Raw genomic sequence first — 23658 nt, forward strand, 5'->3', positions numbered from 1 at the left:
GAGATGGATGAAATCAGAGTGGGAATTATTGGAGCTAGGTGATGGGTACATGCTCATTCGTATATTAGTTCCTCATTTTTGTGAATGTTCATTTTCCATAGTAAAAATTTAAAGATAAAACAAGAGGTGAATTCTGAAATGTGTCAGTGTGGATCAAGTGCGGTGCTATGGGAGTTCTCACGTACTCTAGGTGGGAGTCCAAATTGGTATAAGCTGCCTGGAAAACAAATTGACAGGATATATCAAGAACCCTGAAAATGTTTGTTCCAGTTACTATTGCTGCATGAAAAATTAACCAGAAACTTGGCTTAAAACATCATTTTATTAAGTTCACAGATTCTGGGAATCAGGAATTTGAACAGTGGGGATGGTTTGTCTGTTCTAAGACAGGTGGGGCTTCAGCTGGTAAGATTTGAAGGCTGGGGGTGACTCAGTGACTGGGGTTTGACCTTCAGAAGGTTTGATCTCTCACAAGTTTGGTGCCTGGACTGGAGTGAGGCACAGGCTAGGAATGTCCCCTGGAGTGCCTTACTTGGCCTCCACGTGGGTTGGCTTCTTCACAGCATGGCAACCGTGGGGTAGTCAAGGTTGTTTATATGGCAGCTCAGAGATCCAAGTGTGGATGCTCCAGCCATCAAATTTCAGAGACCACACAGCATCAGTTCTGTTTACTCTATTGGTTGAAGTTGTCCCAAACCTGCCGAGACTCAAGGAGAGGGGATAATAGACCCCAGCTCTCCCTAGGAAGAGTGTCAAAGAATTTCAGGGTCGTGTTTCAAAACTACCTCAGTGTTTGTCTTCTAACTCAGTGATTTCACTTTTCAGAGTTTATCTTACTGAAATAATTCAAAATGTGGACAATGTTGTATGCTCATATATACATACTTATATATAATATATTTATATTTAATATATATGTTTAATAAGTATATATAAAAATTATACTGAAATATATTTATGAATACATTTCAGTATAATTTATAATAATGAAATATTGGAAATAAACTTAATGACTAACAATAGGAAAATGAATAAGTGCTGGTGAACCACTAAGATTATGTAAAGCCATTAAAATAGTGTTGGAGTTTTCTAATACATAGAAAAACATTCATATTTTATTTAAAATTGATAAGCATAGGGTTCATATTATATATAACATATAATTTAAAATGTTTTTACAAATCTAAATTATTAAAAATTGCAGAGATAAAGATGAGAAGGAAATATATTAAACATTATATTAACATATTAAACATTAAACTGTAGCCATCTCCAGGCAGTGAGCTTATGGTTCCTTTACATTTTTTTCTTTATAGTTTTCTGCTTTTCCAAAAATTTCTACATTTGCATGTATTACTTTTGTAATTACAAAAAAATTTTTTTTAATCCCAATATATTTGATACATTAAAAAAATAGTGAGCTCAACCATTTTGCTTCTTTTTTTTTTTTTTTCCAATGTTTATTATATACATACATATTCTTTTTGAAATTGCTTTTTCATGGTCTTCACTTATCTTTTGAAGTGGTAGCCTTTTCTTTTTATTTTTTATTTTTTATTTTTTTTAAATTTTATTTATTTATTTATTTATTTATTTATTTATTTTTGGCTGTGCTGGGTCTTCGGTTCGTGCGAGGGCTTTCTCTAGTTGCGGCAAGTGGGGGCCACTCTTCATCGCGGTGCGGGGACCGCTCTTCATCGCGTTGCGCGGGCCTTTCACTATCGCGGCCCCTCCCGTTGCGGGGCACAGGCTCCAGACGCGCAGGCTCAGTAGTTGTGGCTCACGGGCCCAGCTGCTCCGTGGCATGTGGAATCCTCCCAGACCAGGGCTCGAACCCGTGTCTCCTGCATTAGCAGGCAGATTCTCAACCACTGCGCCACCAGGGAAGCCCCATTTTGCTTCTTATATTGAACGGAAAAGAATACTTGCTGACTTGATTAAAACTTGCATATATATCACCAAACATACAGCCTCTGGACTCTAAAAGGGGGACGGGCTAATTGGACAAGGGCAGGATAGGCAGCATTTTTCTGAATCCAATTTCGCCCCATCTATACTTCTTCCCTCAGCCTGTCCCCTGCATTTTTAGGACTGGGAGACCCTCTCTTCTCTGCTCAGAGTAGCCGAGGTCTGGCAAGAGAGTGTGCATTTGACAGAGGCCAGTTTCACCCTCCCTAGCTGCTCGGTGAACAGAAGGCAGGACCAGGAAAGTGAAAGCCCAGCCCTTAGCCCACAGCTAAGAATTTTCCTCTGCAATAAGTTTTGGTTCTTCAGTGTCTTTATGGCTTTTTTCTAGGAAACATCCTCCTGTGCTACCCCAGGTGCAGAAGCCCTTTCCTGCCCACATCCCAATAAGACTTGCCCTGGGCCTCGGGGGGTCCTCTGCTGTGCCCACCGCTGGCTCAGCCCCACTTTCCAAGGGCTGCAAACTGTCGTCCCTGGAGTCCCATCGTCTCTCCTTTTTCTGCTCTTTCCCATGCCTGATGCATATTTACCAGCAAGCTGACAAGATTGGTTATAAATGAGTATTTGTGTCTAGTCTCATCAGAGGTCATCCCTGGAACCTGTCTAACTCAAATCCGTAGCTTCCACTATGACTCAACTGGCTACCTTTGCTTCCATCTCAGCTTCCACCTAAGTCAGAGGGCTGTATCCTTTGGTTCCAGTGGTACCCAACTTGTCTTAGGCTCAGGTGCCCTCTGATGATGACCCTGTCCATCTTTCTCTTCCCCAAGGCCATGGTCCCTTGGGATCCCTCAATAAATGTAACAGCTTGATTGATAATACCTTAGTTGCACCATACAATGGCTAAAGATGTAGTTCTCCCATAATCTATATATCACTTTTTAAAAAAGTGATTTTAATTTTAATTAAATTTAATCAGTTAATATATTCAGTAGGCAACCCTTGAAATAAACTGGTTGCAGATCTGCATATTGTTATTGGTAGCATTTTCATAATAGTTTCCTGGTCTGAATCACTGACGATAGGGCTCTAATATTGATATTCAATTCCTCAGGATAATTTTTAAGGCAGTTTAAATAATCATATCTATTTGTTTTAGGTCACCTAGAATGAATAACACTGGGCTTTTCAGCAGATCCCGAAATTGTCTGCTGTGCAAGTTACCAGCGCCAGCTGTCCATGTCCTTACTTTCTGGTTCGTTTGGTATTAGACGAACAGAGGATTAGGGGGAGGGACAAAATATAGTTTGAGATAGAAATGGAGATGATTATGATGCAAACTCTGACTAATATGGTTAAATCATTTGATCCTCTTAAAGGATTTGCAAATCGGGAAAGATTTTATTCTCCATTCCAACCCAATTTCTACTACTAAATTGTTTATAAACTCCAGAAGACAAAGTGTCATCTTTGCCACTTGCCACTCACAAATATTTTAGTTCTGGGGACATGGTAGGGTTGCATGGCAGGATGACTTTTTTGGAGTTAGATTGCCATGAGATTTGCTTTGGTGAATGAATTATGCTTGGAAGTAAGATGTGTCACTTCTGGGTGAGGCTTTGGGAACCAGGGTGTGCTTTGCCATATTGTGTGCCCCTGCTGGGTTGAATGGAGATTTTATTGCCCTGGTTCCCAGGAGCCTAAATAAACAGAGTTTCCCCAACCTGCATTGGACATGTGGTAGGATGAAGAAATACATTTATTAAGCCACTGAGATTTCAGGGTTGTTTGTTACTGGAGCATTACTTAGTCCATCAGGACTGGTAAAGTAGGTAGCTAGCTCTGGATAAGTATGTATATAGGTAGACAGGTATATAGACGAAGAGATGGAAATTCAGATATACTGGTAGAAGTTATTCATGGGTAGGACTGTAGGTCTGGAAACAATGACACAATTTTTACTCTAACATTGATTAATTAGTTTACTGGTCACTATCTTTAATTATAATTCATTTGAGTCTCCTTACTCTGAATTAAAAACTATATTTCAATCTTGTTGCTATTTATATAGAGTTTTCACAAGGTATTTTAAGTGAAAAAAAGGCAAATTATACTGCAGGATATACAGTATGACTCAATTTCTGCAAGGAAAAAAATATATATGATTAGAGAAATGTCTGAAAGGCTATATACCAGAATATAAACTGTGGTGGGAATATAGGTGATTTAAATTTTCTTTCGTACATTTATTTTTATTTTAAAAATATAAGCACATGTCATAAACATCTATTACTTTGTCCTAATCAGTGTTCATTCTATTGAGTAACTGCCCTGCTTTCCGTCCATGTGATTCTGTTTCCCACCTTCCCATCCCACCCAACAGAAAAGCAGATATACATCATCTGAAGTTGGTCAGTCAGATACTTTCCTGGAATCTAAATCTTGATATAGATAATATAGGAATAGATGGTTTTTAGAGTCGAATTTTCTGTTGGCCGTGTCAAAAGAGATACCCAGAACTTCCTTGGTGCTATCTTTCTTGAGGATTTAGGAGTTACTTTGATTTTAGGGTTACCCAGTTTCTTGTATTTGTTTTGTCTTTGGTTTAAGTTACCCTAAATTGATTTGGGGGTTTGCAACAAAATTATCTTTACTGACACAACGTGTATTGCTTGTTTAGTTTAAAAGATTAACAAGATAAAACATAAAGAATAAATGAACCCTGTCCTCCTGCCTATGAAAAATTAAATCATGGAAAATTTTTAGGCTTTTTATTTTTGCTCTTTTCAAGGTGGTGGTAATTACTGCCAAGCTTTTTTAAAGAATGAACAAGACATTTATAATCAGCTAGTGCTGAATGTATGTATGTGCATGTTTATGTGTATACCACGTAGCATTATGGGATCATTGGAACTTAAGCTGATACCTGTGTGAACTCAGACACACTGGGAGTGTGTGTGTGTGTGTGTGTGTGTGTGTGTGTGTGTATGAGTCAAGGTTGTACAGGTATGGGTGTGTGATGATGAGAACAATGGGTCAGTATCCTTCCATCCTAGCTAGCCACCCACCATCTCACCCACACCACCTGGTTATATTATATAAACGTGTTATTTCTGGCTCCTTTTATGTGGTGAATTGAAGTACCCCAAGCAAGAAGCCACCCCTCCTAGCATTCTGTTCCTATGCTCTCCAGCCTCCAGTACTTTTTATATAAAAGCTGTTCCCTCTCTCTCATCCCCCATTCAGTTAATATTTGCTGAGTAATTGCCATGTGCCAGGTACTAGGGATCCAAAGCAAGTAAGACAAGATTTTATCTTTAAGGAGCCTGCAGGTTCATAAGGACCATGGAAAACTTACCTAGAACTCTTAGAAAACCAGCCAAGATGACTCCAAAGATTCCTAAAACCTGAATTCGCCACCCCCCACTTCATGGAAATAGGAGTCTGGTCATCATTAGTGCTATTCCCCAATATTTCTGGTTCTCCTCCTTCAAGGATCATGGTAGAATTTCACTTCTCACCCCCTTGAAATTAAGTGTAGCCATATGACTTGCTTTGGCCAATATGATGTGAGTGGAAGTAACATATCCCACTTATGAGAAAAAGCCTTTGCAAGACAGTGCATGATTTGCTGTGTTAGTGGCTGGCTGTGTTCCAGATGGTGAGGCTCTATTAGACTTGGTCCCATGATAAGAGTGACTTGGAGTAGAGCCCCCTACTCCAAGATAGACCCAAGATAGAAAATGCTGTAAGCATGAAAAAACTTTGTTGTTTTAAGCCACTGAAATTTGGAAGTGTTTGTTACCTCAGCATAACCTAGCCTTTCCTGACAGATACAGTGGACCTCTCCCAGACCTGGCAGGAGTTTTTGTGGTCCTGAATCAGGCTATCTCATTTAGGATTGGGGGTCCTGGATGACCGGCAACACTAAATGAACAAAGATAACACTGAACTTAGTTTAGCTGGAATTCCCAGAAGGAACAGTCCTTTCAAGTTCTGAGGAATTCCCCCCTTGCCTCAAAGGGGGTTGCCTCACCATGTCATGAAAGTCTTTGAAACAGTAAAACCCAAAGGTACCTACTTGGCAACAGTAGATTCATACTTGGTGAAAGAAAAGGGACCACACTCCTGAGAACCAGAATTAGAACTGTCTGTAACAAAACAGCCCTGGAAGATGCTGGGTAAGCTGGCATGCCCTACTGAGCGTCTATAATCTTGAAATCTGGGTTTCCCACTTAACTCTGCACTTAGAATCTCAGAAGCCACCTCCAAGATGTATTTCAACAGAAAAAAAAAATGGTGCAAACATCACCAGAAATTAGGAAAACGCAAAATAAAATAGCACAATGATCATTTTCTTGAGTTATTGATTTGGCAGGGTATTTTAAATGTCCTGTGTTGGCACAAGTGAGGGAAATATAAATTGCTACAGTCTTTGCAGACCAATAAGGTAGTATATATCAAAAACCTTAAAAATGTATGCTCGTTAACCCCTTCTTCCATGGTAGTGGAATTTTCAGCCAGGCTACGTAGAATAAAGATCATATTCCCAGTTTCCCCTGCAGCTAGGAATGGGTACATGAATAAGATCTGGCCAATGCTCAGTGAGAGCAGAAGTGATGTGTATAACCTCAGGGTTGAGCCCTAAAAGGGCAGGAGTGTGGTATCTTGTTCCCCCTTTTCCGTGTCTTGCTGTCTGGCATACAGATGTGCTTTTAGTTCACATGGGCAAGAGCAATATCTAGGGATGGCAGAGCCACAAGATGGAAAGAACCTGGATCTTTGACATCATGACATAGAATCACCATCCCAGCTCTGACTTTATCCCAGATATAAATACACTTTTTTTTTTTTTAAAGGGAACACTATTTATTTATTTGTTTTGGCTGTGTTGGGTCTTCGTTTCTGTGCCGGGGCTTTCTCTAGTTGCGGCAAGCGGGGGCCACTCTTCATCGCGGTGCGCAGGTCTCTCACTATGGCGGCCTCTCTTGTTGCGGAACACAGGCTCCAGACGCGCAGGCTCAGTAGTTGTGGCTCACGGGCTTAGTTGCTCCGCGGCATGTGGGATCTTCCCAGACCAGGGCTCGAACCCGTGTCCCCTGCATTGGCAGGCAGATTCTCAACCACTGCGCCACCAGGGAAGCCCTAAATACACTCTTATGTTATTTAAGTCAATGCATGTCACACACGTGGCCCCAAAAATGCGTCTGAATCCCTACTGTGGATATTTATCCTAAGTCAATAACTGAGGTTACGTGCAAAGATTCAAATAACAATGAAATTTATCACAGACCTTATGTGAAAGTTGGAAATCAATTAAATAGTGCTTTGGTTAAAGAAATTATAGTTTATCTGTACAATGGAATACAATGAAGCTAGTCAAAATCATGACACAGAAGAATGTTGATTGATGTAGAAAAACATTCATTTTTTAAAATGCACATATACGACAAGAAAATGATTACCAGTGTATATGAGCTCGGCTTTCCCCTCTCTCCACCTGCAAAGGAGAATTCTAAGTCTGCCTGATATGTTTCTTTCTCTCTCTCATTCTCTATGGAAGGGCCTGTCTTGCCAGATGAAGTCCTTTGGGCTTCTGTGATGAGAACTGACAGGAAAGGCACATTGGCTAGGGCTCGGAGGATATTTTCTGGAGGGTTTTGAGAATCAAGAGGTGAGCTGTTGGGTGTGGGACCTTAGGTGGGGGAAGAAAAAGGATTTTTTTTTAAGTATGCCTGTGGACCATGTACCTCTCTAAGATATTTGGGCTGGAATGATTTCAGGCTGCTATGATATGTGGGCATTGGGCCATGGGCTTCTCTATTGTGGGCACAGAAATGGGTCTTGAAGATATTTATCAAACACCCAGGGTTTTTACCAGCTTCTCCTCTAAGTGAGTAGAATTCCGTTTTCTGCTTTTCGGTTTTCTGCTAGTACTTAGCCATTTATTAAAAAACAAGCATTAAATTTTATTTTTAAAAAATGATTGCTGAGGGCTTTCCTGGTGGCACAGTGGTTAAAAATCCGCCTGCCAATGCAGGGGACACGGGTTCAATCCCTGGTCCGGGAAGATCCCACATGCTGTGGAGTGACTAAGCCCATGCACCAAAACTACTGAGCCTGCGCTCTAGAGCCTGCGAGCCACAACTGTTGAACCCGTGTGCCACAACTACTGAAGCCCGCGTGCCTAGAGCCCATGCTCCGCAACAAGAGAAGCCACCACAATGAGAAGCCCGCATGCCGCAGTGAAGAGCAATCCCCACTCGCTGCAACTAGAGAAGGCCCGTGTGCAGCAACGAAAACCCAACGCAGCCAAAAATAAATTAAAAAAAAAAAAAAAAAGGTTGCTGAGCCCTGCTAATAAAAATGGAGGGATAAATTCATCGTAGTCTTTTCCCTTAGCACAGGGAGAGGGGAGGGGAAAGGAGGTAAGCTCCTGCTTTCACTGTCCTCAACTCACAGCCACACTCACCCCCATCTGCAAGAAATGACCATCTGGGGGCTTCCCTGGTGGCGCAGTGGTTGAGAATCTGCCTGCTAATGCAGGGGACACGGGTTCGAGCCCTGGTCTGGGAAGATCCCACATGCCACGGAGCAGCTGGGCCCGTGAGCCACAACTACTGAGCCTGCGCGTCTGGAGCCTGTGCCCCGCAACGGGAGGGGCCGCGATAGTGAGAGGCCCGCGCACCGCGATGAAGAGCGGTCCCCGCACCGCGATGAAGAGTGGCCCCCACTTGCCGCAACTGGAGAAAGCCCTTGCACGAACCGAAGACCCAACACAGCCAAAAATAAATAAATAAATAAATAAAGTAGCTATTAAGAAATGACCATCTGGTTCCTCCCAGGCCCTGAGCCAGTTAGAGTCAGGTTAGGTGGTGTATGTCAGTGGCTCTTTGCCCGCTGATGGGGAGGATGAGGGAGCTTGGTAAGAATCTGTTGCTTTATTTCTGGAAAATGGGGCCATAGACACCCTCGTGGATGTGCAGGCCCTCTTTCTAATCAAACCCTTACCATATGTGGCCCATCCACCCAATGGAAATCCTACCCCCATGCCTGGTTTTCATTCTTGGTAGGACTAAAGCTCAGCCCAGCTGGCTGGAGACCTGATCGCCTTTATCTAGAAAAGGAATGAACCCTGCAGCTGGAATTCCTGATCCATAGTTACGGCACATGCCTGATGGCTTGAAAATGACAGCTTCACAGAATATTCTGCTGTCCCCTTTGCCCCACCTTAGGGGGTGTCTATGGGGAGCAATGGGTGAAGTCCCAGGTTCTGGGAATCTCCACATAGAAAAGCAGGAGAGAATGGTGTTTTGTTCATCCACATCAGTGACAGTGGATCAAATCACGTGCTTAACTATTTTTAGCTATCCATGTCCTCTGAGAGACATCCTGAAGTCTTCTGAACAGCTAGAGAGATAAAATATAAAGAGTATGGCAACCAAGGTCATTCCATCTACATAAGATCCCCTTTAGGGGGCTTCCCTGGTGGCGCAGTGGTTGAGAATCTGCCTGCCAATGCAGGGGACACGGGTTCGAGCCCTGGTCTGGGAAGATCCCACATGCCACGGAGCAACTGGGCCCGTGAGCCACAGTTACTGAGCCTGCGCGTCTGGAGCCTGTGCTCCGCAACAAGAGAGGCCGCGATAGTGAGAGGCCCGCGCAGCGCGATGAAGAGTGGTCCCCACTTGCCGCAACTAGAGAAAGCCCTCGCACAGAAACGAAGACTCAACACAGTCATAAATAAATAAATAAATAAATAAATAAATAAATAAATAAAAGAACGTGAATTTCTAAAAAAAAAAAAAAAAAAAAAAAGATCCCCTTTAAGTAGCTGTATTTTTTCAGAGACTTCATACCAAGCTCTTCATACAAGAGCTTCATGTACCAAGCCTCTGGGACATGAAGCGTGTCCCAGAGATTGACGTGGAGCTCATCCTGTAGGCACAATTGTGGTTCTGGGGTGGATGGGAAGGATAGACGAGAGAATTCATAATTACTGTGGGAGGAATATTTCAGCTGGTCATATGGAAGGTATTAGTCAACAGTGGGCCACTCAGCTGCCCAATTATCTGGATATTATGGGGTATAGTTCTTGAGGAATTCACAGATCTGCTAGCGCATTTGACATTGTGATGCAAGTGCTGGGCAGGAGATCCATGGGCTTGAATGGCAGGGTCTTAATTAGGAGCTACAAGAGTCTCACTGGGCTTGTGATCACTTGGTCCAGGACTCCACAGGGCTGGAAAATTTCCCCGCTGGAAAAGGCCACTTTCTTGATGGCCATCTGAAGATATGTCTATATGACACCCTGTGCCATGTTATTTAAAACCTGAGGAACACAGTGCCCTTAAGACAAAAATCCATGGGTAATAAAAGCCCAAGTTGTTTCTTAGCACTGCACATGAGTGGGTAGTAGGAGCAGGAAACTTTTAGGCAGGACTGTCTGCATTATTTGCAGGACTCTGCAAAATGAAAATGTGGTGCCCCGTGTTCAAAAATTATTAAGAAGTCCAAGACAGAGACAGTAGAGCATTAAATCACATGTGCGGTCCTTCTAAGCATGAAGCCCTGTGCAACTGTATGGGATGCACGCCCAGGAAGCTGGCCCTGTTTTTAACGTTTCCAAGAGAGTCTTTGAGACTGGTTAAAGACAGCAAGGGCCAAAGTAGGGTTGAAGTGTACCAATAATTGCTGAGGGTATTCACTTTCCGGTTTTTAATCTCTCTGGCTCTACTAGATATTGCCTCATGGGTTATAAAATTTGCCCATAGGATCCCCGTAGCTACCACTTCATTTCTCTCATTTTCTTCACAGCCAAATTTCTCAGAAGACTAGATAACAATTGCTATCTCCACTTTTATTCTGATTAGACAGTCATTGATATTTTAAAATCAAATTTTATCCCCAATAAATCCACCAAATCTTACCAGTAGGGGTCACTTGTGTGAGTCAGGGGTGTTTCTAACTATAAGTAACACATAATCTGGCTTATAGCAGCATAAACAAACGAGTGTATTGATTTTTCTCCCATTCCAAGAGGTCTGGAGATAGATAGTTGTGGTTGTTGGTTCAGCAGCTCAACAATGTCAAGACCAACATCATGCTTTCACTACGTGGTTGTAAGATTTCTGCCACTCCCACTCTGCTCAGCTCCTAGAATCAAGGCTGGAAGAAGAAAGAAAGGGTCATGCTGGCTATATCCACATTCCAGATGTAAAGCAAACCACCCCAAAGCTAAGCAGCATAAAAAAACCCATTTCATTTTGCTTTTAGATTCTATGGTATAGGAATTTGTACAGAGCACAGTGGGGAGAGGTTGTCTCTGCTCCACCATGTCTGGGGTCTCAGCTAGGAAGACCTCAAGGCTGGGCATGATTCCCTGGTGGGGGCTACAGTCATTGAGAGATGTCCTCACTCACAGGTCTCGTAGTTGGTGCTGACTGTGGGCTGGGACCTCCACTGTATTGTCCAGAGCATCTAGACATGGTCTCTCCCTGTGGTCTCTTGGCATAGTTTGGGCTTCCTTGCTTCCAGAAGCAAGTCTCTTAACAGAGGAAGGTGGAAATGCATGGCAATTTTATGATCTAGCCTCAGATGTCACAGTGCCACTTCTGCACTCTGTTGGCTAAGACAATCACAAAGCTCACTCCAGGATCAAGGGAAGAGGACATTGACCCCCATCTCTTAATGGGAGAAGATTTACAATCACATTGTAAGAAGAGCACATGGGTGGAAGCCATTGTTGTGGCCATCTTTGAAAAACACAATATTCCGCGAGCCCTTTTATTAAGAAAGCAACATTTCCCCAGAAACCACCGGCAAATTTACTCTTGTATCTCACTGACACATCTGTGTCACATACACGCTTAGTTGCTAGGGAGGGTGAGAAAGGGAGTATTTGACCTTCAAGTCTGTCTAGTGGGTGGTGGTTTGGGGGAAGGGGGAAGGATGACTGTTAGCTACGCAGTAAGCAAGGTTTGTCACACTCCCCTGCCCACTGCAAGACTCAACCTCTCCCTCCTGTGTGGGAGAAGAATACTTGCTTCTATTTAGTACCTATAAAGTTTTATTGCATTTATTTGTTTCTTTCAGTTATATTCTAAGTCCTTTATAGGCAGGGACTCTGAATTATTTGTCTTAGCATCTCCAAGGTCTATTTCTGTTCCTGACACAGAGGAACATTAATAACGCATGTATTGAATAAATGACAGGTAAGGTTCTAGAATTTTCTGAGTAGAATAACTTCTAGTCTTAGATATTTGGGGTCCAAGATTGTAAGTAATTTTAATGGAAAGACAAAGAAGTCCACCGTCAATACCCACAATAGCTAGATTGCCTAGTGGTCTACAGATAGCAAAGAACCCAAGAGTCTAGAAGACACTTTTGAATAATAATAATCACGAGCCCTTTGTTTTATATAAAGTAGCTTTACCAATATCCTATTTGTTCCTCATAACCACTTCGAAAGTTCAGAAGGGCAGATATCATCATTCCCATTTTGTAAAAAAGTGACTAAGATTTAGGTTAAGTGAATTGCTCAAGCTAATATGTGTAGGAAAAGCATGGTAATTTCTTTCTAAATTAACCACATGTACGTTTGAAGTCTGGAAGTCTGTGGGATGCAATCAAAGCACTTACTGCCTAGTTGTAGTCTGCTCTAATTGCAGGTACAAATTTCTGTAAATAACCATGAAGTTTGAGATTACAAGTTTACACACACACACCATCTATCTATCTATTTATCTAATCTATCTGGACACACACACACACACAATCAAGTACCACTTACCTGGAATATTATGTAAAATAATATTCTAGAGAAATAGCTATGATTTTCCATGAACATAATTTTCTATCAAAATTTAGGGTGCAGCGATGTCTGCCTGAAGATTTGGACTCATCCAATTCTTGAGTGCCTGTCTTGGAGTCTTGGCAGTGGTGGAGACATGTCGGAACATTAGCCTCTCTCAGGAGAAAGGAGTGGGAAAGAATTGTGAAGGATGTTAAGTCAGCATCACATAGTCTTTGCTAAGGTACCAGGGAGAGTCCTACGGAGAGGAGAGTCCACACACAGTTGTTGAAACTTAGTTCTCAAAAGTTTCCAGGTAATATGGCATGGAACTATTGGAACTGGAAATCAAGTAATGAGAGCATGAGAAAGGGATTCTCCAGCTAAAGAAACAAAAGCTCCCCAAGGTCATCCTAAAAATGTTCCTGCATTTTCCTAGGAGACAATCCCACGTATTTTTGTGTCTGTCTAAACATGGCCTCCAGAAATGGAGGAGCAGCAAAGGTGGTTACCAGAAGAATGTGTCTGGGTTAATCATGAAGAAAGCGACTGAGGTACATAATACCAAGTGAGTCAGTATTCCTTATACTCTGTTTCAAAAACAAGTGCATACAAATCTGCAGGCAGAGTTGTTCCTATTTCTAACAAGTAATTCAGATCTTTACCATTTCAACCCAGTAACTGAAGGTAAACTTTGTGAAAAGGTTGATCCCTCTTTACATAGCTTTTACAGTATTTACCTTAGTTTTCCTGGGTTAGAGTATGTGCATATAAACCCTAACTGTTCCAAGACCATGGTCTGCCGGATGACAAGGACTATGTCTTATTTATCTTTGTGTCTAGCCCAGAGCTTTGTACTTATTAGTAGCTTAGTAAATGTTGTTTGAATTGAATAGCTCTGTGTAGAGGCTGCTAAGGCAGATACAGAGAGCGAGTTCTTGACTTAATTAGGTTCAATCAATATATCATAAAATGCCCTGGGAAATTCAATGATAGATCCAGGCTATGAAGGTAAGAGCAGTATCTAAAACAGCTGGGATTATTATCTATCTCTTCTGGCATTCAGAAGAAGTTGACCCCATGTATTGATGCCTACAGAGGTACAAAAATGATCTGGCTGGGAATATAAGGAAAAGCATTTCACAGTAGTGCTTGAAATGCATTTTAAAGAATACGCCGTACCTTTGGCAGCTTTTTAGGAGCAGAAATATCCAGCAAAAAAATATATTGCCTGTAGAGCTTCCTGCCTGACTAGATCTTTGATATGGCATAAAATATAATTACCAGTCCCCAGAAGTCAGACACATCACATAAAGAATATCTTTATGCCTCTGATGGCTGCTTATTAGAAGGTTGCATGACAACAGGGATAAGGGTGAGTGAACTTTGAACTGCCTGGCTAGTGAAAAATTACTTCTAGTTTCGAGAAAGCCCTGGATGGACGATAATGTCTCAGACTCCTGTCTTCTTCCTTATTTGATTATTATGATCCCTGACACCTGAATATTGGGTTAAAGTTTAAAAACTACTTAGCTAGAACTACTTCCTGTTACTGTAGAACCCAACTGACGACAGATCTAGCTGTACTATTTTTCATGGCTTCAACTCTCACCCATGAAAGTGGGCTATAAACTCCAAGGATTTCAGCTCCAGCATGAACCTCTTGTCTGAGTTCCGTCTCATTCGTTAATTCATTTAAAATTTATTTATTGAGCATCTATTTGGTGCTGGAGATAGAAGAAGACACCATTCTTCCCCTAAGGAGTTCACAGACTGTTAGACTGTTGGGAAGACAGAAAAACCAGTAATCATGATATAGGTCATCAGGGTACAATAAAGGCATAACCAGAGGATTCTGGAAGCACCAGAGTTGAGGAGGAGACTTCCCAGTAGGAGATGACCTTTCAAGTGGCCAGTTGCACTTACCTAAGACTCAACATTTCAAATAAAAAATTCATTATTTTCTCTCCCCAACTCTCATTGTGTCCTAATATTTCCATTTCTGTCAATAGTACTACTATTTATCTTCCCAGCGATTGAGGTTTAAAACCCTGTGTTTCTATTTTCTTCATCCCCTGGAGCCATTCAGCCATTACATTTTGTTAGTTCTTCCCTTTCACTTCAGGTCACAAGTCCCCGGGTACAATAATGCCTGGAGCCTTTGTTTTCTGTCTCTAGTCATCACAATTCCAGGCGCCCAGTATTATCAAAAGTAAAAAAACAAGACAGCCTAACTAGCTCAAACCACCTACTGGTCCACACTCCATCACCTCACTCATGGGCTACTGAGCTAGCCTCCAGGCCTGCTGAGCACGATCCGTCCTGGATCTGCCACCAGACCCTAAAGGTATTTGCCTGGAGTCTGGCTGGCTAGAACATGTGGCTTTATGACGAAGAAAGCAGGAGGGAGAACATACCTACATAAACCTGTGAAATTAGGATGCAATAAATATGAGTGGGCATAGCATCAAGGAAGGCAAAAGAGCAGGAATTACCTAGCAGTTCACCAGGAAAGCCGACAGGGAAGCAATGGGACCTTCCAAAGTGACAACAGGCCAAGGAAGAGAGCAGCATAATTGTATTCGTTTCCTGTGGCTATTGTAAGATATTACCACAAACTTGGTAGCTTAGAGAAACAGAAATTTATTCTCTCACAGTTCTGGAGGCCCAGAAATATGAAATCAGCATCACTTGGCTGAAATCAGGCATCAAAGGGACGTACTCTCCAGAGGCTCTAGGGGAGACTCCGTTTCTTGCCTCTTTCATCTTCTGGTGGCTGCTGGCGTCCCGTGGCTTGTAACCGCATCACTCCAATCTCTGCCTCCATGGTTACATTGCCTTCCCCTTTTTTTGTCTAGGTTTTCTCTCTCTGCTTCTCTCTCGTAAAAATACCTGTGATTGCATTTAGGACCTGCCCAGACAGTGGAGGATAATTTCCCCATGTCAAGATCTTTAATTTAGACACATCTGCAAAGTCCTGTTTTAGCCACAGGAAATAACATTCACAGGTTCCAGAGATTAGGATGTGGATCTCTTTTTTTGGGGGGGGGGAGCAGGGCAGAAGGGAGCATTCTTCAGGTTTCTACACTAATAAAGTAAATTTGAAATCATGATCCAGGCCTATAAATCTGATCTCCTGGTTGTCTCAGAACTACAGCTGGGATTTGCAGATGCGGGTGAGGCACAGGGTATTTCTTTCCAGGGAAACAGCATAAGCAAAGGCCTAGGGGCAGCTGTGAGGATGGAGAGAAGATAATGGGGACCAGGCCAACTGGACTGGAAACGTCATACGGGATATGTTGCTGTAGTGGGAGATGAAACTGGCTACTTAATTAAAGAGGGACCAAATAACAGAAGAGCTGGAGCAGCTGGGGGCTGGTTCTTATAGAGAGAGGACGCTGTTGCTTCCTGCACAGGAAATGGCATCTTGGAAGCTTTGTTGTAGGAGGACAAGTCTGCACGCTCCTTGTGAAGGCCACTCCATTCCTAACTAAGAAGCTTAAGGTAATGGGCCAGAAATCTACATTCCATCTCTGGACACCATCTCAGATATTCCTCTCAACTTGCTGCTGACAGGTGTTGCCTGAGACAAAACGGTGAGTAAAATCTAAACTTTAGGAAACCAGTGGGCTGAGTTCTCAGGAGAGCTGCTGTTTCACTTCCACTCTGAAGGTTACCCTTGATTGCCTCGCTATGCTTCCCTGCCCTGTTTGAGCTAAAGCCCTGGTCCAGCTCACTCTGCACCACAGGACCTTAGCAATATTTTCTCGCATATATCTCCTCAGGAGAGGGGAAAAAATAAACAAAAGGGACTACATCAAACTTTAAAGTTTTGCACAGCAAAGAAACCTATCAACAAAATGAAAAGGCTACATACTAAATGAAAGAAGATATTTTCAAATGATATATCTGAGAAGAGATTAATATCCAATGTATACAAAGAACACATACAAGCCAACAAATCAAAGAACTCGATTAAAAACTGGTCAAAAGGACTGAATAGACATTTTTCCAATGAAGACATACAGATGGCTAGCAGGCACATGAAAATATGCCCAACGTCACTAATTGTTAGAGAAACGCAAATCAAAACCACAATGAGATATCACCTCACAACTGTCAAAATGGCTATAACCATAAGAACACAGACTGGGGCTTCCCTGGTGGCACAGTGGTTAAGAATCCACCTGCCAGCACAGGGGACACGGGTTCAAGCCCTGGTCCGGGAGGATCCCACATGCCGCGGAGCAACTAAGCCCCTGTGCCACAATGGCTGAGCCTGCGCTCTAGAGCCCGAGAGCCACAGCTACTGAGCCCTCATGCGGCAACTGCTGAAGCCCGCATGCCTGGAGCCCGTGCTCTGCAGCAAGAGAGACCACCGCGGTGAGAGGCCCGTGCACCGCAGCAAGGAGTGGCCCCTGCTCACCGCAGCTAAAGAGAGAGCCCACACACAGCAACGAAGACCCAACGCAGCCAAAAAATAAATAAATAAATAGATAGATAAATAAAATAAAATTACTTTGGAAAAAAAAAAACAAAAAAAAAGAACAGAGAGAAAAAGTGTTGGCAAGAGTGTGGAAAACAGGGAGCCCTCGGACACTGTTGGTGGGGATGTAGATTGGTGCAGCCCCTATGGAGAGCAGTATGGAGGTTCCTCCAGAATCAAAAGTAGAACTACCATATGATCCAGCAATTCCACACCTGGATATATATCTGCAGAAAATGAACTTATTTGAAGGGATACATGTACCCAATGTTCACAGCAACACTATTTACAATAAACAGTACTTGGAGGCAACCCAAGTGCCCATCAACAGACAAATGGATAAAGAAGATGTGGTACATGCATGTAGAATGGAATATTATTCAGCCATAAATAAGAATGAAGTTCTGCCATTTGCAGCAATGTAGACGGACTCAAGAATACTATGCTTGGTGAAATGGGTCAGGCAAAGAGAAATAGTGGGTGATGTTACCTGTATGTGGAGTCTAAAGGGTAATGCCGGTGAATATATGTGCAAGGGAGAAATAGACTCACGGTTATAGAAAACAAACTAGTGGTTACCAAAGGGAAGAGGGAAAGGAGGAGGGACAAATTAGGGGTATGGGATTAAGAGATACAAACTATTATGTCTAGAATAGATAAGCAACAAGGATATTTTATATATCATAGGGCATTATGGTCATTATCTTGTAATAACTTATAATGGAGTGTGATCTGCAAAAACACTGACTCAGTATGCCGCATACCGAAACTAATATAATCAATCAACTCTGCTTCAATAAAAAGTAAAATTAAAAAAAAAATCGAAACCTTACCGTAGTCTATTAGGTCCTTTATGATTTGGCCTCTGGATCCCTCTTCAACATCATCTCTTGTCATTTTTCCTTTTACCCTGACCACTTTGAAAACTTTGAAGATGTCAAACTCATTCCTGCTTCAAGGTCTTTGAATGTGTTATTTTTTCCTTCCAGAATGGTCCTCTACCACCATTTCCAGGGCTGGCCCTATCTCATTCTTCTAATCCCAATTCTTTTTGAAGATCCCTTTTGACCACCCTATTTAAAGTGGTTTCTCCATCACCGTACCTGTTAGCTTCCTCACCTTACTCATCACCACTTGTGATTATATGTGTTTATTCTTTTACTTGTTTATTGTCTGCCTCTTATAATGATTATCTTCATGAAGGAAACCATCTCTTTGCCTTCATGTATTCAACAAATATTGAATGAACATTTACAGCGCGCTGGGTGCGGTAACAGATGGTGGGAGACAGCAGTGAACAAAATGATGCACACCCTGTTTTCAGAGAGCTCACATTCTAATAGGAGGCGGGCAATTAACACTTAAGTGAACATACAGCAGATGGTGATGAGCATCAGGAAGAAAAATCAAGCAGAAGAAGGGGATAGCAAGGTACAGAGTGCTACTTTATAAGAGGTGGTCAGGGAAGGCCTCCTGGAGAAGGTGACATCTGAGCAGAGACTTGAAGGAAGTAAGAAAGCAAGCCAGGCACATGTCTGCGAGAAGAGTTTTCTAGGTAGAGGCAACAGCAAATTTAAGACCTCTATAGGGGCTTCCCTAGTGGCGCAGTGGTTAAGAATCCACCTGCCAATGCAGGGGACATGGGTTCGAGCACTGGTCTGGGAAGATCCCACATGCCACGGAGCAACTAAGCCCATGCACTGCAACTACTGAGGCTGTGCTCTAGAGCCTGCGAGCCACAACTACTGAGCCCTCGTGCCACAACTAATAAAACTCATGTGCTTAGAGCCCGTGCTCCTCAACAAGAGAAGCCACCACAATGAGAAGCCTGCACACCGCAACGAAGAATAGCCCCTGCTCGCTGCAACTAGAGAAAGCCCGCATGCAGCAATGAAGACCCAACACAGCCAAATATAAATAATAAATAATTAATTAAACAAATAAAGCCTCTGAAGTGTGAGCAGCTTGGCTGCTATGTTTTAGGAAAGCAAGGAGGCCAGGGACCCGGGTGGCCGGATTGGAGAGTGTAGGGGAGAGTATGGTAGGCCTGGTTGATGCAGTAGACACTGTGGATTTCACTTAGAGAGAGATGGAAGGTGTTGGAGGGTTCTGAGAATGATATGCTATTGTTTACATTTTTCAAGGACCACTCTGGCTTTTGACTTAAGAATAGACTATATAGGATATATATATATGACTATATAGACTATATAGCACAGAGACCTATTAGGAAACTATTGTAATAATCCCCCATATGAGATGACTGTGGCTTGACCCAAGGGAGTAGAGGTTGGGATGGAGAGAATGGTCAGAAAGTGGATATATTTTGAAATAGAGCTGATAGGATTTGCTGACACATTAGAAATGGGATGTGAGAGAAATAGGAGTCAGGACGATGTCAAGATTTTTTTTTTTTTAACCTAAACAACTAGAAGACTGGGTTTTCAATATACCAAGTTGGAGCAGATTTTAGAGGAGAAACCAGAATTTAGCTTTAGATGTGTTACATTTGAGATCCTACTGCACATCCAAGTGGAAATGTTGAAGGGGGAGCTGGATATATGAGTCTGGGGTCCAAGAGAGAGGTTGGGACCAGGCATTTGGTCATGGAGAAGACAAGGTGTTGTTGGAGCACAGATTGAATTCACAGCCATTGGAAGAGTGCGATAACTGGGGGAGTTTGTGATAATAAAAAAGATGAGGTCTGAAGACTGAGGGAACTCCAAGATTCAAAGATCTGGGCAGTTAGGAACAAGTTAAGGAGATGGACTGGACAGTGAAATAGAAAAAACTAAGAAAAAGGGATGTCTAGGGGCAACAAGAAGCAAGTTTTTCAAGAAGGAAATGTCAAGATGGACACATCAAATGTTGCTAGTAGACAGAGCCAGAGGTCTGCTTTGTTAGCTCTTCTCTTCAATGCTGGGCATGGAGTAGACATTACACAAATATTTGTTGAATGAATAAAGAAATGAGGTGAGGTCTGTGTCCTTAGTAGTCTTAATAAAGGTCTAATTTTCTAGCTTCAGAGGAGGAGCTAAAGCAGGTTTTTTGATGTAGATGGGTGTTAACACAGAGTCGTGAGCTCCCTGAGAGAGAAAAGCGCGAGATGTTTTACTGGAGATCCTGTCCTCCAAGGCACCAGCTGGTGAAAAAATAGAGAGTTAAGAGTTTCTGTTTCTCAACACATAGTCAGGAACCGTAAGGTGGTGATGGGGGAAAAAGGCTAGGAGAGATTCTCCCGCTGCCTAAGTGTCTTTGTGTCTGACCAGAAGCAAGACAGCACTTCCTTAACGGATCCCAACAGTAGGGATAAAGGGAATGTTCAGTTATTTTTAAAAATCTTTTTCCTTGAGGTATAGTTGATTTACAATATTATACAAGTTCAGGTGTACAACATAGTGATTCACAATTTTTAAAGATTATACTCCATTTATAGTTACTATAAAATATTGGCTATGTTCCCTGTGCTGTACAATATATCCTTGTAGCTTATTTATTTTATACCTAGTAGTTTGTACCTCTTAATCCCCTACCCTTAACTTGCCCCTTCCCCTTCCTTCTCCCCACAGGTAACCACCTGTTTGTTCTCTGTATCTATGAGTCTGTTTCTGTTTGGTATGTTCCTTCATCTGTTTTGCTTTTTACATTCCACATATAAGTGAAATCATTTGGTGTTTGTCTTTCTCTGTCCGATTTGTTTCACTTAGCATAATACTCCCTAGGTCCATCCATGTTGTCTCAAATGGCAAGATTTCATTCTTTTTTATGGCTGAGTAATATTCCATTGTCTATGTACCACATCTTCTTTATCCATTCCTCTGTTGATGGATACTTAGGTTGCTTCCATATCTTGGCTATCGTAAATAATGCTGCTGTGAGCATTGGGGTGAATATATTTTTTCAAATTAATGTTTTCATTTTCTTCAGATATACACCCTGGAGTAGAATTGCTAGATTATATGGTAGTTCTATTTTTAGATTTTTGAGGAACCTCCATACTGTTTTCCACAGTAGCTGCACCAATTTACACTCCCAACAACAGCGTACAAGTGTTCCCTTTCCTCCACATCCTTGCCAACATTTGTTGTTTGTGGTCTCTTTGATGATAGCCATTCTGACTGGTGTGAGGGGATATCTCATTGTGGTTCTGATTTGCATTTCTCTGATGGTTGATGATGTTGAGCATCTTTCCATGTGTCTTGGTCATCTGTATGTCTTCTTTGGAAAACTGTCTATTCAGGTCTTCTGCCCATTTTTAAGTGGGGTTGTTTGTTTTTTTTCATATTGAGCTGTATGAGCTGTTTACATATTTGGATATTAACTCCTTACTGGTTATATCACTTGCAAATACATTCTCGCATTCAGGTTGTCTTTTTGTTTTGTTGATGGTTTCCTTTGCTGTAGAGAACGTTCAGTTATCTTTTCCTGCCTGGAGCCACCACCCTCCCTCTCACCAGAGGAGCTGCCCCTCTGTGATCAGCCAGAGGTCAGGTACTCACCAGACTGATTAATCACAGTGGGGGTGGCTGGACCTTCACGGGCTGGGACTCTTTGGACAAAACTAAGTCATCAATTTGTCTAAAACAGTGCTGTCCAATAGGACATAACGCAAGCCACATATGGAATTTAAAAAAATTAGTAGTCACATTAAAAAAGCTTAAAAAAATCAATTTCAATAATACATTCTATTTAACCCAACATATCCTGAGTATTATTGATACCATTTCAACATGTAATCAATGTACAAAATTATTAAAGAGGCATTTTACATTCTTTTTTCTTTTTGTAATGAGTCTTTGAAGTCTGGTGCGTATTTTATACCTGTAGCACATCTCAGTTCGGACCAGCCACATTTCAAGGGCTCAGGAGCCATGCGTGGCTTGGGTTATTGTATGTTGCTCAGCACAGGTCAAAAACTTACCTTTGCAAGTCAACAATACACATACTTTTATTTTAGTTTATTTTATTTTGTACTGGAGTATAGCTGATTCACAATGTTGTGTTAGTTTTAGGTGTATAGCAAAGTGATTCATTATACATATATCTATTCTTTTTCAGATTCTTTTCCCACTTAGGTTATTACAGAATATTGAGTAGAGTTCCCTGTGCTATACAGTAGTCCTTGTTGATCATCTACTTTATATACAGTAGTGTGTATATGTTAATCCCAAACTCCTAATTTATCCCTCTCCCTCCCCCACCTTTCCCACACTCATACATTTCTCATGTAGCTTTGGGGCCTAAATTGAAAGCCGCCTCAGCCAGATTATGCCCAAAGCTTAAAGGTATTAGCGTCCTCAGGGGAAGTCTGGAGACCAAAGGAAGAAGGTCCCGTCAGAGGTTTGGGCCCCAGAAAAAGGAAACGGTGGAGACAGTGTTCCTCCCCTTACCTTTCCAGACCATCTTGCCCATGACCAGATGCCTGTAGTCCTCATGTGGAGAACTGAATCTAGAAACTAGATCTCATAAAACCCCAATGTGAGCAGGAAGAAGAGAACAAATGCTGTGTGAACTTCCGTCTTTTCCCAGTTTCCTCCCGAGCCCTCACAGTCCTAAAGGTGCTTCCTCTCCTCCTCTGGAGCTGGCTGCCCCAGGTCTGGAGAAGGTCAGTGCCCACATGAATCCTCTGGGGGAGTTGCAGGCATCCCAGCAGACTGAGGTCTGGATGCATGAACTATGAGTGACTCGGTGTGGTCCACATCTTGCAATGCCTACGTTTTGAACAATTATGCCTAGGGAGAAGAATATTTGATTCAAAGAAATGAATACAGAATGGTGGAATTTTAGGTACCATTGGTCCTGAATTAAGGAGAGGGGATATTTTTTGGATGACAGGGCCCACTGGCTCCCAGAGTGATGAACTGTTTGGTTGCCTAATCCCACATCCCTTCCCTCTTTCCGCAAGGGTTGTTTGGACCCTGCCTGTAGGCTCAGTGCTCCTTGAGTTGGAAACAGAGGCCAGTAAGTCAGTACCCAATAGCTGATTCTTCTCTGAACCTGAACTCCTGTTTTAAGAAACTTAGTCCTTGCTTTTTCCATAGGACCAAGCCCACTCCTGCTCCCTCTATCTCAGCACCATCCAGCTTTAAACCTCCAGCCTGGGCATCATCCATTTCCTTTGGTGATCTGGACCAACCTGGCAGTGTATTAAAAGCTCCATCTGCCTCCCTCCCAATAGGTGTGGTTTGGATTTAGTCTTAATGATGGTAGTAGTTCTGTTTACGGAGCATCTATAATGGTGCCAGGCACCAAGCTTGGGGCTTCATGCACATTACATCACATAATCTTCACAACAACCATGTGCCAAGTACATGTTGTTATTCCCATCCTAAAGACGAGGCAAGCACAACTCAGAGATGTTAATTAGCTGACAGTCTCACAGCCAGCTCATGGTAGAATCAAGATTAAAACCCCAATTAGTCTGAGTCGAGACAGAGGCCAGATTCCACCACCCTGCCGTCTTGCTGCCCCTGGC

The sequence above is a fragment of the Balaenoptera acutorostrata genome, chromosome 10, assembly GCF_949987535.1.
Source record: "Balaenoptera acutorostrata chromosome 10, mBalAcu1.1, whole genome shotgun sequence".
NCBI classification, from domain to species: domain Eukaryota; kingdom Metazoa; phylum Chordata; class Mammalia; order Artiodactyla; family Balaenopteridae; genus Balaenoptera; species Balaenoptera acutorostrata.